At 43.9% G+C, this 14,142-nt stretch overlaps 1 protein-coding gene across 3 annotated transcripts in view; it reads left to right on the top strand.

The window, feature by feature from the left end:
- The first annotated feature begins 1,737 nt into the window (after positions 1 to 1,737).
- Positions 1,738 to 14,142, top strand: part of LOC138304297 (RING finger protein 112-like) — a 333,811-nt gene continuing 321,406 nt past the window's right edge. Inside the window, exon 1 of one of the 3 annotated variants that reach the window (XM_069244246.1) lies at positions 1,738 to 1,995. The gene's annotated coding sequence lies outside the window, so the exon portion shown is untranslated. The remainder of the gene's footprint in view (positions 1,996 to 14,142) is intronic. The other 2 variants (XM_069244245.1, XM_069244247.1) reach the window with 2 other exon arrangements.

Genomic DNA, 14,142 nt, shown 5'->3' with positions numbered 1-14,142 from the left:
TTTTTCCTTTTTTCTGTCTCCTCTCTTCTTTCCTGTCTCTTCTGTTCCCTCTCGCTCCCGCACCGCTGCTGCCCCTGTGGCCCCCTTCCGCCCTGTGAAGCACTTTTCCTGCTCTCCCGCATCCCAGCTGACTAGACCCCCGCCTCCCTCCTCTTCTTAATGGCAGCCGCGTGCAGCAGGCGTGCCAAAGGCAAGCCCGTCTGCGCCCGTCCACGCCTGGATCACGCCCGTACCGCACCCAGCACCGGGCACCCTGAATCTCCAAGAAGCCATTCCCTGACCACCCTCCATTACGACGCCAAGATCGTCCATCGCTTTAACTCTGGATGTCTTAGCGCCTGCTGCACCGCATCCCCTAAGGACACCCACAGACCTTTTTCCGGCTGGAACTGCAACCTCAGTTTCAGCCACAACACACAGCCGGAACACGCCAAACCCGAAACCACTGACGCCCGCCACAACCTCATCAAGTGCCTACTTCTGAATATACGCTCCCTCCATATGCACACCACCTAACTTTGGGACCTGATTGACTCCGCCCATCCAGACATTGCAGTCCTAACCGAGACCTGGACAAACCCTACCTCCGGACCAAACATCGCCATTGCAATCCCGGACGGCCTAAGGAAGGACTGGCTCTCCCGTCCGGGTGGAGGACTGGCCATTGTACATAAGTCCTCAATCCACATCACGGTCAACACGGAGGAACATTCACGCCACTCACAACTCCTCCCCCCACAGCACCCTGGTCTACAGACCACCCGGCCCCCACCCAGCATTCATCAACACCATTGTAGACATCACCATCCCCCATCCCGTGGCCGGTGACTTGAATTTCCACCTCGAGGACCACAACGACCGAAACACCACTTCCCTACTCAACAATTTTGACACCCTCGGCCTCAGACAACTGATCACTGTGTCCACAGCAGCAGGAGGAGCTGGGGAGGGCAACAGACACTGACCAGGAGGTCTGCTGAGTCTTAAATATAGGTTAACCTGTCTGCACACATATACCTCCATTCCATTTGTGATTAACACTAATTGGTTAATCTTGCAAGTGAACCCAGTTTACATCACAATCCCCTAAACTAGAATAACACGAATAACTCTATCTTGGGATGTGACTAATTACTAACTCTGGGTACTCATGCATAGTTGCCAAATTCCCATGCCTATGAGAAATGTGTTGCTCCATTCCAGTTTTTCCTTTGAATTTTGGGACTTGTAGCCCTGTTTTATAATGAAATACACAAGACTGCAAGTCCCAGAATTCAAGGAAAAAACCTGGACTGGAGCAGCACAACATGCAATGACCCTGGAAGCTTGACAGGGCTTCCCATAAGTAGAAGGCTACCGGTCTAGAAAGCGCTTCAGCGCCTTGTCAGGCGTAGTGGGTACCATATAAATGCCAATACAATACAATGTGACACCTTCTAGAAACTCTGGATTTTAATGAAACTCTCTGTGCATTCTGGGAATTCTCGATCCGTACTCCTAAAAGGAAATGCAAAGAGCTGTTAGCTAAAAGCAGCCCTGACATGGAGCCATTTGCTAGCTATTACAAACACCAGGACTGCAAATACCAAGAAGCAAAGGGAAAAGCAGATCGATTCACGAGCGGCTCACACCTGCCACGTGACAACCCTGGAATCATTCGCGCTTTTTCTCATTATTTCGTTCCTGTACCGCTTTTGTTTATTCTTGCTCTTCTGGATTTTGGCACGTATCCTGGAGGCCGTGCACAATGCAACTGTGTCCCTCTTCTCCGACTCTCAACTCCACCCATCTTGTCACGAGACCAGTTGGTGCCAGGCGTCTTCCTTCACACCCTGCTCTCCCTAGAGTTCTCTCCTTCCAAAGGGTGCAGTGGGGAGACTGTCGCCGTAAATGCTACTTTCGCTTTCTCTTCCTCATTCCCCAACCCCTTGTTGTGTTTTCACATCTCTTGGAGAAGCAGGAGCTAGGCAACCTGGAGAGAACCGCGGCTCTCAGGTAAACACTTGTCGGAATATATCAATTTAATATTTTTTTTTTCCACATATTAGCCATTGAGTCGCGATTGTCTCTTTACTTTTCATTCATGTTTGTCACAAAGTTTCATCGGCGTCCTTGTTTTTAAAAGATATCCGCCATATAAAGCGCATGTATATATTTAAGTACGGTAATTGTGCGTGTGTTACCCACAAATACAACCGGATACTCCCGTACAACGAGCGCAGTTTACGATTTTTGAAATTAATTTGAGCAGCTATTTCGGTGTTTTTTTTGTTGTTGTTTTATAATACTTGTAGTTCCCAATTTAAATATGGACGAACATGACTACAACTCCCAGTAGGTAAAGAAACACCTTGCGTGGATGAAGAATTGCGAAAGGACTCCGGGAACTTGAAAGTGCTGTGCAAGGATAGGGCTGGACGCAAACTGCGAGTAGGGTGGTCATCTCTGGTGCGTGCCGGCGCTTCTCCAGTGTTGCGTTTTTTTTGTATAATAGCTTAATACACTAAGGGTATTGGGTTCTTGTTTCACTTCCCTTAAAGTAAATAGTCTAAACCTGGCTGGAATCAATGATTTGTAGGTGAAAAGTTCAGGACTGAAGACAATGTCCATAATTACCTGGAATGAGGCGCCCCAATTAAGAGTGGTGGGAGAAATACTGAGACTTCAGTTTCCCAGTGTCCCTTTGACATGTATACGGTTAGACAGGAGTCATATGATGACGCAGGGTCTCAATGATAGGAAGCAAAACTGTATGTACAACAAACACTAGCCAAGGAGCCCTCTGTGGCTTCTGGCACCCTCAGAGAGTTCCTCACCACTCCTCTAGCAATTTAAAGTGTGGGACTTGTAAAGTTGCATTTTTTTATTGTTGGTGCTTAAGTGGAGTAAATACAAGGGTGGGACTATAATGTGATAACACAATATTCATTAAGAATGTGGCTTAGGCAATGCTGAAATGGCCTAAGAAGATGTAACTGCAAATGCCTCCTGCTCCTCTGCATCTTAAGGCTGCAGCTGTACTTCAGTGATGACACCCAACAAGGGGAAACTGGCCTAGGTTTGCTTGTGTTCCTATTCAGAAGAGCCACAGTTTCACAGCTACGGCTCAACTCTTTCTATTGGAGCAGGACCAAGGCTTATTTGCATATGGCTGAACCCTATCTGTATGATGGACTGGAATGCAGCCCTGAATACCAGTGGCTGTGGCTAAGATCAATTCAGATGTTCCATTCATTGCTTTTATGTTTTTCTCAGTGGTTACAACTGAAGTAACTGCCATTATTCCTCCCTTGCTGGCTGTCGTGATCGCTGTCCCTGCTGTGGTGGCAGCTGTAGTCAGTGTTTTATTTTTTTCTGTAGTAGCAGCTGTGGTTGCTGTTGTCCCTTCTGTCCTTAAAGTTGTGTTCAGTGATGTTGCCTTGACTTGCCTGCAGCTACTGTTGTTATTTCTGACATACTGCCAGCTGTGGTTGCTGGTGAGTCTCTGTTGTCACAAGTCTTGTAGCAGCTTTGCTCGCTGCTTTTGTGGAAGTTTTTGATGCTCTTGTCTTTGTTGTGGTAGCAGATATGGTAGCTGCTGTGGTACTTGCTGTAGTCAAAGCTGGCACATTCTGTGGTTCCTGCTGTGCTTGCAAGCTGTGGCCCTTGCTTTATTGACAGCTATTCTGCTGATGTGTCACTGCTTGGGTCTGTGCTGTCATGACAGCCATTGTTGTTGTTATGGTGGTGGTTGATGTGGCCACTGTTGTGTTTTTTGTTATGCAAGTGTTAACTCGTCCCTTTATGATTAATTTACTCACTTTGGGACTCGTTTTAGGCCAATGAATCTTTTGACCATGATTGAAGACACCTTAGGACGAGCTAGCTAATCAACATGTCAATCAATATGTCAATAATGTAATCAAAGTTCACAGTAATACGACAGTTCAAATTAGTCAAAGACATTTAATAAAACTCAAAACCACCATGACCTTTCAGTCATGAATAACCACCCCAGTTTAGTACGATTTTTGTGAAGTTTATTCCCTATTGATTACAATTCTACTAGCAAGTTTATTAGTCTCAAAACCAAGAAACACATTAGCAAAGTCACAATATGGTAACTCTGATAAGATTTCATCAAAGCAAGAATCACAAACATTAAAATATAACACAGTGTCAGCATAGGTTATCTTTAGCAGAGTATCATCATAAAGTTATTTCAACAAAGCATAGGTTCAGTCATTTGTCTATTTGCATCAGTTTAGTGAATCCCTCTCCTAACCTCAAATCAGCATTGTCATGTTGGGCTTCATGCAAAACAATTTAGTAACATCAATTTGGAAAACATCTAACTATGGTTTCTGTCAAAAGAAGCAGTTGGTACCTAGAAAGGAAAAGCAAACAGACAATCACAATTTCATTGTCCTATAGTTACCCTCCGTGTTTTGGGTCAGCACTCAGGTTCGGTCTTCCTCCTCAGGACATCAGTTGGTTCGCCATCAGGAATTCAGCTATCGGGTAAAAGGGGGCACTTCCCTCATAAGGAGGTAAAGTGTAAACGGCAATATAAGGCAAGAATGGTTTTAAGAACCAAACAGAAAAGTCTCTATGCAAAGTGTCTGGGTCATAGCAAATAGCATCAGCATCTCCCTAACTCTCTCCTAGTTTCCTATTCTCTCTAGTTCTAATTTACTTCCTGGTGTCAAGGGTTTTATCCCATTTTTGTTGTACGTTCCCCTAAAATTTGGTTGGATAAGGGGTTGCACCCCACTATCTCCCTCCAATAGAGTTCCGATTACTTCATCAAATTTGTCACCTCATAACAGTTCTCACATATTTTAGTGGTCCTTATGATTGACATCTTTAGCGGATGGAATGTCCAGTATGATTTCATAGTCTTGTGGTCCTTTGCACATCTTCGGTCAGTGGCTCCATTGTCTGTACCAGTTCAGGCGACCTTGTACCTGCTAACGGTCTACAGTGTTGCATCCAGCTAAAATGTTTCTACAAGCAAGTCGAATCTCATGAGAACGGATCTACTACAGTTACATTCAGCTTCTAGTTTGAAGAAAACAAGAGTTCATGTCCTTCAGCAAGTTAGCACACTGCACGTTAGAAAAACACATTTAATATGAGAGTCAGGCAACTAGGCCTCGACTCATGATAACTAAGGCCTAATGATTTATTAGCAAAACCTTTACATATACCTATTATTATTAGTGTAAAATCATAACATCATATAACATTTCAACATTATTAGTCAGTTTCATTAGTCCTCGTGTATGTTGACGGCCACTCCCCGTGGGCACATTTCAAGCACACGTTATAGCAAAATACATTAATACATTTTTTTATGCAGCATTATTACACATTAGTTCATAAACATTTCATGTTAATATTAATTATCTAAGCTATGCTCTCACACAAGCTATCGCAGATGTTGTCACTACTGCAGTTTCTGCTATTTATGGCAGCTGTTTTTGCAGGTGTCACTTCAGTGAACCTTCCTCCTGGGGTGGGACATTATCCATGTGGACATTGCAATGTTTGTCCTCTGACTAGCCATGTCAATACACTTGATTTGGAACCTATAGGCCAATGGCATCTCACCAAACACACCAATTGCAATACAAAAAATTATGTCTGTATGGTGACACGTCCCTGTGGCCTGCGATATGTTGGGATGACTACTAGACCTGTCAAAACACAAATTAATGAACACCGGAGCAAAATCAGGTGTGGACGTGTCACCACCAAATTATGTGCACATTTTTTGGAAGCACCCCATAGTCCTGACGACTTAAGATGGGTGTTCTATCCAGGTGGCTGGTTGACACCTGTTCGGTATAAGTCAATAAGGACGCTCAATGAAGGACCACACGCCAATTATGAATAAATTTAGCTTTACTATAATTTCAGATAAATGCAGGCATTTAGCACATTAACAATAGTGAAATAAGAATGGCAATGAAAAGCATCTATTCATATATATGTACACTACAGATAGTATCTGTATACGAATGAGCAAAGAGTTCATTGACAGAGTAAGAATAGTAAATAAAAAAAATATATCTATATAGATGTTTATATATAAGTACACTACAAAGACAATCTATGCATACATCTGAGTAAAGAGTACATTAACAGATATAAACTTGGAATAACTGTATACCAACATGCAATACACTATGATGTTCAGGGAGCAGAATATTAACGAGTTGAATACTTCAGATAAGCTTTGATTTACTGCACACTAAAATGCACATTTCAATTACTGTGGCAGACTTACACTACGATGTTCAGTAAAGCAGTAAAAAACTATTAACGAGCTGAATTTCTCAGATTATAAACACAGTAGAAATATAATAATCAATCATAATAATAGAGCAGAGAAACGAAAAGCCTTTCATCCCTGGGTGGAACTTAACTTAGTCACTTAGTCCACGAGTGCTGGGAAGCCCTCTACCGCTCGCTTGAACCTCTCTCCCCCTCGAGCGTCACGGTCTTGGAACAGCAAAACAGGGAGGCAGCTCTGGGTCTGAAGATGACAGTTTCATAACTCCATGTGCGAGCTTCAAAATTCCCCCACCCACCTTTCAGTGTTTAAATAACCTGAAGCTTGAATTCTACCCCCTTCCAGTATTTTCTAGCTATGTTATCAGTACATGTCTCTTGGCTGCCTTGCCATTCCCTGGCCATTGTTTTCATTCCATCTTTTACTGTGGTCTCGTTCTCAAGGTTGAGACTGACTCTCCTTTACAGCATGTTTCTCACACATGCAGCTGCGAATAAGTTTATCTACGGAATGTCAAAAGAAAACAGGCTTGAAAGCGAACATCGTGAATTTCTTTCACGTTGTTCTGGCTTCGGCAGGCATCACGCTCATCTACACTGTTCAAGCTAATTAACCCTTTGCGTTACAATGTCTTCCGCATCTTTCCCTACTAATACACTGATCAATGGGTGATTCTGGATGCCCCTAAGTTTAGACCCGATTTTTCACACTCTCTGTTCAGGCTTGAACAACGTTGGGTGTTTAAACTTCATATCAACATTGACGGGTTGAATGGCGATATCCAGTGGGTTACACTATCTTAATAACTATATCTAAGTTGATTTGTGGTTAGATTAGTGACTATTTGTTAGCTTTATCTTTTTTCCTTATTTCTTTACTCAGTACTGTCCCCCGTGACCTTTCTGGTTACCAATGACATAACTCCTTTGTGTTAAGCACTATGAATGAGTGTATAACACCACCACGTTGTCTGATTGATGATATGACCTCTCACTAGATTTGTTTGTTCAATGGGACTACACCGCCCCTATTCTATTTTTTTATTACCTACATTTATCCTTAATTGGCATTAGGATACTGAGACACTACGTGTGATTTAGTGCCTCTTGACGACAACGAGTACTAATCCCCTTCTCCAATATGGCCCCTGATCGACAATTTATGGAGTGTCCTTTTTCTATTCCTTTGACTGCCTTAGGAGCTGGTCAGTCCTTTCTTTATTTTTATTAATGCCTTCGTGTGACTCGGGAGCGCGCTAAACTCGCGTCTTCCTTCCCTTCAAAAGAATACTCTGGCGGCCGGTTCTCTTGTGTACGGGAGAACGAGTCAAGGTAGGTGCCAGAAGCAACGACCGTCATCACGAAAGTGAGTGATTTTCGACGATGGCTGGGTTTGACGAGAAAATCGCACGTTAAGCCCGCAGTCGACTGTAGCTTGAGTTTGTTTTTGCTCCCACAATCGTCTACAGTTATAAATAAGTTACGGCGACTACGATTTTTCGCATGTGGTTTGGTTAAAATGTGGGGGCCCTCGAGGGCAGATTCTACTACTGTAATTCATTAATATATTTTCCACGTATGGTTGTTTATGGTATATTAGCCCTGGAGCATTAGTATGTGGGCGACCGCTTAATCCTTTTTATATCTCTTTTTACCCTTCAGCAATTATAAAAATAAAAGAGACAAGGCTTAGTGACAAAATAGCCTGCACTAGTGGCCATGACTCGATTGTATCCCTGGTCTATGACTGAGTGCTTGAATTGTGTTGGCATAGACATACCCATGACCAGTTGAATTTGTAAGATCCTACTTGGATTGGAGTTTTATGAATTTTGGTTTTCCCATTTATTTTTGATTTAGTAGTGACCGTTTAAGGCTTGTTTCTTCCCAAGGGGCCCTTCCTACGACTGGGGATGGTAAGCATATGAATTTGCTCACATCAGTACATTATGGGTTGTCACCCTTTGTTTTCACTGGTTCACCACGGGTGACTTTGGCACTAATCATGTGTATTGAAATTTATGATTTATTTTCTAGGGCGACCTTTTTGTTCTTTTTGATTGACAGTTTACCCCAATGTAAGTGACTATTCGTTAATACATATATAAATCAGTCCTCTGTATTTGACATACATTTTTTAAGCATCTTTACTAATTATGAGTCAGGAGAAGTCCTGTTTAAATGATGGTCCTGAAGAAGCGTCATAGGATCTGTATAGACCGTCGGACGCGAAACATGTTGACCAGTGTTTAGGGGATAGGTGATAATTTCCCCGACCCCATCCACCAAAAGAAAGTGGCTGAGCATTATTTCTCAATTTACAATTTCCCCGTGTTTTTAATCTTGGTCTAACCCCCTTTTCAGATACAATAAACAGTGCTGGTTTTTGGGGTGTAAAACCAATTTTAACCTTCCACTCTCCTGCCAGAAATAGTGCCTGACTGTAACAATTCCCAGTGATATTTTCCATCACGGCAGCCACTTCAAAAGATCTCCGGCAAAGAGCCCCCTAACGGGGAGCCCGTCAGACATTGCAGTGCCAGTCTGACGAGGAGCACCCCTGTGATGAAGCGTTACATCTGTTAGGATGTGTGAGGGCTCTTGCTCCTGAACTATAAGGTTCCCTTAGATTCATTCTTCTCTGGAACAGTGTACACCTTTTCTTGCTTGTCCCTTCAGTGAATACAGCTGCCCCTTTCATATGTTCTCATGTGCTAAGTACAAATGCAACGACTATCTGTTAATGTTCCTTACAGTATTTTCTAGAAGCAGTTTTAAGATGCCTCCATGTCCAAAACAGTGAATTGTTAAAATGGCATGAAGGAGTGTTATTATGGAAAAGTCCACTATATTGTATTGGCCGTGCACCCCTACCCTGAGTGCCCAACTATACTGGTGTCTGGATCCCTAATGCTGATTTGTGTTGTCACTGGCAAATGCAGATCATGCATGTGCACCAGGACATAGGCCTGTCTCATGAATTTCTGTCTTGTTGGACTGGGATGGCACCCAAACTGCTACCCTCATAGTGGTGGAAGGCTGTCGCCTTCACCAGGAGTTAAGCAACACAAGTGTGGTGGTGGCAGCATACCGTATAGTGATCAGTAGTAGTGCAGTGAGTTTTTAACCCGTGTCACTGGAGTGAGGCCTACAAGCTCACTCACTTAAAAGTTCAACTTCAGTGTGCTTAACTTACAATTGGCTACATCAGAAGGGTGTGAAGTGCTGTGCAGTGAAGAAAGTGTATCTGTGCTGGGTGTATGTGTTCCTCAGGACTGTACCATACAGGGAAAAGTACTGCGTGGTGTGTGCATGATGTATGCATGTGCTGAGGTGCATGGTACAGTACCTGAAGGATGCAGTGGTGTGCTTGGATGTATGTGTACTGATGAATGGTACAATATATGAAGAGTGCAATGTGTGCAGGGAAGGTGCATGTGCCTGTTGTTTGGTTGCCTATGAGTGGTTCTGTACATGGGGACTACAGTACTTTGCAGTGTTTGTATGCTGTATGCAGGGAGTGCAGAATTATTAGGCAAGTTGTATTTTTGAGGATTAATTTTATTATTGAACAACAACCATGTTCTCAATGAACCCAAAAAACTCATTAATATCAAAGCTGAATATTTTTGGAAGTAGTTTTTAGTTTGTTTTTAGTTTTAGCTATGTTAGGGGGATATCTGTGTGTGCAGGTGACTATTACTGTGCATAATTATTAGGCAACTTAACAAAAAACAAATATATACCCATTTCAATTATTTAGTATTACCAGTGAAACCAATATAACATCTCAACATTCACAAATATACATTTCTGACATTCAAAAACAAAACAAAAACAAATCAGTGACCAATATAGCCAAATTTCTTTGCAAGGACACTCAAAAGCCTGCCATCCATGGATTCTGTCAGTGTTTTGATCTGTTCACCATCAACATTGCGTGCAGCAGCAACCACAGCCTCCCAGACACTGTTCAGAGAGGTGTACTGTTTTCCCTCCTTGTAAATCTCACATTTGATGATGGACCACAGGTTCTCAATGGGGTTCAGATCAGGTGAACAAGGAGGCCATGTCATTAGATTTCCTTCTTTTATACCCTTTCTTGCCAGCCACGCTGTGGAGTACTTGGACGCGTGTGATGGAGCATTGTCCTGCATGAAAATCATGTTTTTCTTGAAGGATGCAGACTTCTTCCTGTACCACTGCTTGAAGAAGGTGTCTTCCAGGAACTGGCAGTAGGACTGGGAGTTGAGCTTGACTCCATCCTCAACCCGAAAAGGCCCCACAAGCTCATCTTTGATGATACCAGCCCAAACCAGTACTCCACCTCCACCTTGCTGGCGTCTGAGTCGGACTGGAGCTCTCTGCCCTTTACCAATCCAGCCACGGGCCCATCCATCTGGCCCATCAAGACTCACTCTCATTTCATCAGTCCATAAAACCTTAGAAAATCAGTCTTGAGATATTTCTTGGCCCAGTCGTGACGTTTCAGCTTGTGTGTCTTGTTCAGTGGTGGTCGTCTTTCAGCCTTTCTTACCTTGGCCATGTCTCTGAGTATTGCACACCTTGTGCTTTTGGGCACTCCAGTGATGTTGCAGCTCTGAAATATGGCCAAACTGGTGGCAAGTGGCAGCTGCACGCTTGACTTTTCTCAGTTCATGGGCAGTTATTTTGCGCCTTGGTTTTTCCACACGCTTCTTGCGACCCTGTTGACTATTTTGAATGAAACGCTTCATTGTTCGATGATCACGCTTCAGAAGCTTTGCAATTTTAAGAGTGCTGCATCCCTCTGCAAGATATCTCACTATTTTTGACTTTTCTGAGCCTGTCAAGTCCTTCTTTTGACCCATTTTGCCAAAGGAAAGGAAGTTGCCTAATAATTATGCACACCTGATATAGGGTGTTGATGTCATTAGACCACACCCCTTCTCATTACAGAGATGCACATCACCTAATATGCTTAATTGGTAGTAGGCTTTCGAGCCTATACAGCTTGGAGTAAGACAACATGCATAAAGAGGATGATGTGGTCAAAATACTCATTTGCCTAATAATTCTGCACTCCCTGTACATGCCTTTGGTGTATGGATGCATGCGAATGGTAAGACCTAGGCCTTCATGGTGAAAGATGGAGTGGAGGTAGAGGGAGCACCCCCACTGCATTACTGTAAGCTGGGTGTAACGCACTGTGCAGGGGAGGACGAGGCCTCTCCTGTAAATTTCAAAGGGTGCTCTTTGATTCAGTGAGAGGTGACAGGAAGGGGGCTAGGTACATCTAAGGAAGAAGATGGGACTGATAAGAGAATCATTAAGAGGGTGACTTGTGCCCATGGGCTAACCCTTTGCACATATCACTAGTCACTCCTATGGCCTGTGTTGTAGGACTGTCCACTTCAGAGACATCCCTGATTGGCAGACTTTTTTTCAGGAGGACGAGGGAGCAGAGGAGTATACACTTCAAAAGAAGGAGAACCCAAACATAAAATGTCAAAGACTCCGACCCTAAATCACATTTGGTGTCTGATAATGGACTATAAGAAGGGGAGTTTGAGACCCAGAAAACTGTCATCTGCCAAGAAGCCAGGCGGGCTGTGTGGGGAGACAAAGCTCTAAGATTTCTGCCTGTAACCAGCACTGGGGGCCAAGGCCTGCTAGTCTCCCTGGTGGTGAGGGAACATCACCTAGGGAAACAAAGACAACCTGCCCTGAAGTCTGGAACACCCGCACTGCCTGCTTGCCAAGACCAATGTGCCATGTGCGGAAGAGGAGATCATTGGAGGGAGCGAGGTCTAATAGGGAGCCCTGTTGAGTGGACTCCCTGTGCAATGTGTTAGGAAACGGCTGCTGCACTGCTCTGCTTGTTGTCCGTGTGCATAGCCGTGGTAAAGACTGTCATGCAGTAATGGTAGAAGCCTTGTGTGATAGCTGCAGCAACCCCCCCATACACCAGGAGAGGCCGCTGTGGGTAGCTTCGCCAGTTGGAGAAGTGAGGATACCGTGGGAGCACCATCACCTAAGCCTCGGACGCAAAACAGGATCATCGAAGCCACCTCCCCAACGGGAGAAATGGAACATTTACCCTGCAGAAAAGTCACAGGAAACCTTGGATTGCTACAGGAGCGCAGATGCAACAGAGAAAACATGCACCTGCCAAGCGCAGCCACTGCGTCTGCATGTGGCTTACTCACTTAAGTTAGACAAGAACCGCTGAAGGGTGAACTCCAGGACTCCGAATGCTTCCCTTCTGCTGGTGCGGGTAAGACTTTTTTCGGGCCTCACAGCCCCAGGGGATCTTGCTGCTAATTCGAGCGTGTGTGCCCTGGAACACTATTTACTTTAAATAAGAATCGTAGTGGACTCTTTAGATGCAGCAGTCTAGTGGGACATACCCATGATGTTACAAATGGTGAACAGGGAATAATCACAATTGCTAACGTTAGTGGGACAGGGAACCACCAGTCAGACATTAGAGCCCCAACTTGAGGGAAGGACTGTGAAATTGTTTGTGAAATTTGTATTCTTCCTTTGTGTGGGTAGTGTTAGAAATAAAATACTTCTCTTTTTTCATAAATGTCAGCATTTGGCTGGACAATGATTTAGTGCCTCAGTTGCATTTTGGGTTGTGAGCTTGTGTTTACTAATCTGTATCTACACCTCTCACCTGAGGGAAGCTTGAACTGCTCGGACCACGCATATCCTGAGAGTCAAGTGCAGAAGGGGTACTATACCTATTTACTTAGCCTCCATAGTAAATCGAACCACCGGACATCAGGAGTAAAAGGCCTCAACCACCACAATTAAGCCGGTAGCGCTTGCATGGCCCTTTTCATCCGAAAGGAGTTATGATGGTGTGCTTCTATTCCCCAGGGGTTTGTGGACGGTGCAGGTAGGTCCTAGTGAATTGCACCGCCACAGCAAACAGTTCAAGGAGAGGCAAGGAGGGCAATGCAAAGAGAATAGGCAACTCGTGAAAGATGAGGTGGACATAAGTAACAGCTGCAAAACCAGTGTTCTAATTGGGTCAGGGTCTACAAGAACCTTGAAAAAAAGGTGGAATGTTGAACCAGTGTCTTCTGATTCTGTCCTTTGCCAGCTGGAAGGTGAGGTGCTTGGGGTGGTGGGGGTGTGTGTTCGTGTTTGCCTGTGATATTTTGGAGCTACAGCACAACATCACCAGAAGGCTTCTTTGTGACACAAGGGTTAAGGAACAGTGGACACTTTTATTTATTAATTTTTGTATTTATTTATTTTATTTATGAGTGGTGTCCCAGGACCTAAAATGCTATTTTTGATTCCAGTTAAATGGCCAAGTTTACACTTTGCTTTTCAAAGGTAGTGATATAAAATAGTGAAGGAACTGCTTTCTTTTATATTTACCCTGTTCAGTATGTTATTGCTCATGGCTAAGAATCATGGGTCTTTATAAACTTGTGAATAAATGTGTTGTTGCCCATTGATTTCAGTAATGTTTTTGTCCAGTTAGGCTCTACTTATGAATTTGTCAAAAACAGAGTTCTGTTTCACGTGTAGGAGAACACTCCCTTAGTTATGTAGGCCACGCCTCTTGTGGATGTTTCTTAGATATGCTATGTAGCCACACCCATATTAAAGCCACCGGCCATTCCCCAGCCATGCACACACTTTTGACACCCCACACAAATCAACACTGTTTGGACTGGACTGTGCCCTTAGTGGTAAGCGGGTATTTTTCCCAGGCCTGGCTGCCTGACTTTGTGAACCCGGTATCCTGAATTTCTGTTTTGGCCATGGTATCATGATAATCTGTCAGTAGGTCTTGGACTTGTAACACTGAAGGGTGCACCAGGCATAACCTCATCTGTTGATAATGGATTACTGTCCCTGGCC

The sequence above is a fragment of the Pleurodeles waltl genome, chromosome 7 (assembly GCF_031143425.1).
Source record: "Pleurodeles waltl isolate 20211129_DDA chromosome 7, aPleWal1.hap1.20221129, whole genome shotgun sequence".
Lineage (NCBI taxonomy): Eukaryota > Metazoa > Chordata > Amphibia > Caudata > Salamandridae > Pleurodeles > Pleurodeles waltl.
The sequence above is the reverse complement of the archived record's forward strand: the minus strand, read 5'-3'. Positions and strand labels throughout refer to the sequence as shown.